Raw genomic sequence first — 4,822 nt, 5'->3', positions numbered from 1 at the left:
AGAGTACAGCTCATCCAGCGGTTGATAGAGGTTTGGCACAGAAATCCAGTTATCAGGAACAAAGCGCAAGACTATATAAGAAGCATGCCAAGACGTGTTGAAGCAGTTATCAGAGCCAAAGGAGGTTCCACAAAATACTGAGATGATATATGTATAAAGGATAAACAATAAAACATATTTACTGTCTAAAATTTCCTTCTGTCAATAAAGATGTGAATAAATCAGTTGAATGGCCAGAATATACATATACATAACATATACATAACATATATATATATATATATATATATATATATATATATATATATATATATATTATTTATACATATTTATATATATATAATATATATATATATATATATATATATATATATATATATATATATATATATATATATATTTAGAAGAGAATAACATGATTAATCTACTAATGAATTATGTTCCTTTCTTACGCGAATCCGGACGACCTCTGTATAACTCTACGGACGGACGGCGCCATATTTCATTATCGAAAAAATGATACTATATGAAATGTTTCAATTCAATCGATTTAAAACTTCAGGCATGCAGTCGTATCAACAAACACCAGTTACAAAGAAATAGAATAGAAACTTTAAACAGAGAAATGAATGTAAATACATATATATATATATCTTTATAAATATATATATATAAATACTGTACATATACATATTTATCTATCTATCTATCTATCTATATACATATATATATATATATGTGTGTTATGTATAAATATATATATATATATATATATATATATATATATATATATATATATATATATATATATATATATATGATATATATATATATATGGCTCTAACGTGTATTTTAAGCATTTTAGGTTTTTTTTCAGGATCGTCTTTTTTTTCTTGCACTTTTTTCTCGAAATTGCTTTTTCCTTTAATATATCCAAAATCAGCGCATTTAACTGTAATCTGATTCCTTATCAGAATGGCTCTAACTTGTATTTTAAGCATTTTAGTTTTTTTTTCAGGATTGGCATTTTTTTTTCTTGCACCTTTTTTCTCGCAATTGCTTTTTCCTCTAATATAATAAAAATCAGTGCATTTAACTCTAATCCATTTCGTTATCAGAATAGCTCTAACGTGTATTTTAAGTATTTTAGGGATTTTTTCAGGATCGTTATTTTTTTTCTTGCACCTTTTTTCTCGCAATTGCTTTTTCCTTTAATATAACGAAAATCACCGCATTTAACTGTAATCCGTTTCGTTATCAGAAAGGCTCTAACCTTACTTTTTGCATTTTTTTTTTTTTTCATCGTCATTTATTTTTTCTTTCAACCTTTGCACCTTTTCTTGCAATTGCTTTTTCCTCTAATATAACGAAAATCAGCGCATTTAACTGTAATCCATTTCGTTATCAGAATGGCCCAAACGTGTATTTTAAGCTTTTTTTTTTTTTTTCAGGATCGTCATTTTTTTTCTAGCACCTTTTTTCTCGCAATTGCTTTTTCTTTTAATATAACAAAATCAGTGCATTTAATTGTAATCTATTTCGTTATCAGATTGCCTCTAACGTGTATTTTGAGCATTTAGGGTTTTTTGAGGATCGTCATTTTTTTTTCTTTCACCTTTTTTCTCGCAATTGCTTTTTCCTTTAATATAACGAATATCAGCGCATTTCACTGTAATCTATTTCGTTATCAGATTGCCTCTAACGTGTATTTATGCATTTTCGTTTTTTTTTTCAGGATCGTCATTTTTTTTTCTTGCACGTTTTTTTTTCTCGTAATTGCTTTTCCTTTAACTTAACAAAAATCATTGCATCTACCTGTAATCCGTTTCGTTGACAGAATGGCTGTATCGTGTATTTTAAGCCTTTTAGTTTTTTTTTTCAGGATCGTCATTTAATTTTTTCTTCCACCTTTTTTCTCGCAATTGCTTTTTCCTTTAATATAACGAAAATCAGCGCATTTAACTTTAATCTGTTTCGTTATCAGAATGCCTCTAACGTGTATTTTAAGCATTTTAGTTTTTTTTCAGGATCGTCATTTCTTTTTCCTCCATCTTTTTTCTCGCAATTGCTTTTTTCTTTAATATCAGGAAAATCAGTGCATTTAACTGTAATCCGATTCGTTATCACATGGCTCTAACGTGCATTTTAAGCATTTTAGTTTTTTTTTCAGGATCGTCATTTTTTTTTCTTCCACCTTTTTTTCGCAATTGCTTTTTCCTTTAATATAACGAAAATCAGCGCATTTAACTTTAATCCGTTTCGTTATCAGAATGCCTCTAACGTGTATTTTAAGCATTTTAGTTTTTTTTTCAGGATCGTCATTTTTTTTTCTTCCACCTTTTTTCTCGCAATTGCTTTTTTCTTTAATATAAGGAAAATCAGAGTATTTAACTTTAATCCGTTTCGTTATCAGAATGGCTCCAACGTGTATATTAAGTATTTTCGTTTTTTTTCAGGATCGTCATTAATTTCTGTTGCACCTTTTTTCTCGGAATTGCTTTTTCCTTTAACATAACAAAAATCAGTGCATTTAACTGTAATCTGTTTCGATATCAGAATGGCTCTAACGTGTATTTTAAGCATTTTAAGTTTTTTTTCAGGATCGTCATTTTTTTTCTTGCACCTTTTTTCTCGCAATTGCTTTTTCCTTTAATATAACGAAAATCAGCCCATTTAACTGTAATCCGTCTCGTTATCAGAATGCCTCTAACGTGTATTCAAAGGATTTTCGTTTTTTTCTGGATCGTCATTTTTTTTTCTTGAACCTTTTTTCTCGCAATTGCTTTTTCCTTTAATATAACAAAAATCAGTGCATTTAACTGTAATCCGTTTCGTTATCAGAATGGCTCTAATGTGTATTTTAAGCATTTCAGGGTTTTTTTCAGGATCGTCATTTTTTTTTCTTGCACCTTTTTTCTCGCAATTGCTTTTTCCTTTAATATAACAAAAATCAGTGCATTTAACTGTAATCTGTTTCGTTATCAGAATGGCTCTAACGTGTATTTTAAGCATTTTAGTTTTTTTTGAGGATCGTCATTTTTTTTTTCTTGCACCTTTTTTCTCGCAATTGCTTTTTCCTTTAATATAACAAAAATCAGTGCATTTAACTGTAATCTGTTTCGTTATCAGAATGGCTCTAACGTGTATTTTAAGCATTTTAGTTTTTTTTGAGGATCGTCATTTTTTTTTCTTGCACCTTTTTTCTCGCAATTTCTTTTTCCTTTAATATAACAAAAATCAGTGCATTTAACTGTAATCCGTTTCGTTAACAAAATGGCTCTAACGTGTATTTTAAGCAATTTAGTTTTCTTTTCATGATCGTTATTTATTTTTCTTTCACCTTTTTTCTCGCAATTGCTTTTCCCTTGAATATTATAAAAATCAGTGGATTTAACTGTAATCCGTTTCGTTATCAGAATTGTTCTAACGTGTATTTTAAGCATTTTCGTTTTTTTTTCAGGATCGTCATTTTCTTTTCTTGCACGTTTTTTCTCGCAATTGCTTTTTCCTTTAATATAACAAAAATCAGTGCATTTAACTGTATTCCGTGTCGTTATCAGAATGGCTCTAACGTGTATTTTAAGCATTTTAAGTTTTTTTTTCAGGATCCTCTTTTTTTTTCTTGCACCTTTTTTTTCTCGCAATTCCTTTTTCCTTTAATATAAAGAAAATCAGCGCATTTAACTTTAATCCGTTTCGTTATCAGAATGGCTCTAACGTGTATTTTAAACATTTTCGTTTTTTTTTTCAGGATCGTCATTTTTTTTCTTGCAACTTTTTTCTCGCAATTGCTTTTTCCTTTAACATAAAAAAAATCAGTGCATTTAACTGTAATCCATTTCGTTATCAGAATGCCTCTAACGTGTATTTTAAGCATTTTACTTTTTTTTTCAGGATCGTCATTCTTTTTTTCTTTCACGTTTTTTCATGCAATTGCTTTATCCTTTAATATAAAGAAAATCAGCGCATTTAACTGTAATCCGTTTCGTTATCAGAATGGCTCTAATGTGTATTTTAAGCATTTCAGGTTTTTTTTCAGGATCGTCATTTTTTTTTCTTGCACCTTTTTTTTCGCAATTGCTTTTTCTTTTAATATAACAACAATCAGTGCATTTAGCTGTAATCCGTTTCGTGTATTTTAAGCATTTTAGTTTTTATGCAGAATGGCTCTAACGTGTATTTTAGTTTTTTTCAGGATTGTCATTTTTTTTCTTTCATTTTTTTTCTCGCAATTCCTTTTTCCTTTAATATAACAAAAATCAGTGCATTTAACTTGAATCTGTTTCGTTATCAGAATGCCTCTAACGTGTATTTTAAGAATTTTAGTTTTTTTTTCCGGATCGTCATTTATTTTTTCTTGCACCTTTTTTCTCGAAATTGCTTTTTCCTTTAATATAACAAAAATCAGTGCATTTAACTGTAATCCGTTGTGTTATCAGAATGACTCTAACGTGTATTTTAAGTATTTTAGGGTTTTTTTCAGGATTGTCAGTTTTTTTCTATCATTTTTTTTCTCGCAATTGCTTTTTCCTTTAATATAACAAAAATCAGTGCATTTAATTGTAATTCGTTTCGTTATAAGAGTGACTCTAACGTGTATTTTAAGCATTTTAGTTTTTTTTCAGGATCGTCATTTATTTTTTCTTGCACTTTTTTTCTCGCAATTGCTTTTTATTTTAATATAAGAAAAATCAGTGCATTTAACTGTAATCCTTTTCGTTATGAGAATGGCTCTAAAGTGTATTTTAATAATTTTCGGTTTTTTTTCAGGATCGTCATTTTTATTTTCTTGCACCTTTTTTCTCGCAATTCCTTTTTCCTT

The sequence above is a fragment of the Penaeus japonicus genome, unplaced genomic scaffold (genome assembly GCF_977035675.1).
Source record: "Penaeus japonicus unplaced genomic scaffold, GWHDUDI00000001_assembly GWHDUDI00000042, whole genome shotgun sequence".
Lineage (NCBI taxonomy): Eukaryota > Metazoa > Arthropoda > Malacostraca > Decapoda > Penaeidae > Penaeus > Penaeus japonicus.
The sequence above is the reverse complement of the archived record's forward strand: the minus strand, read 5'-3'. Positions refer to the sequence as shown.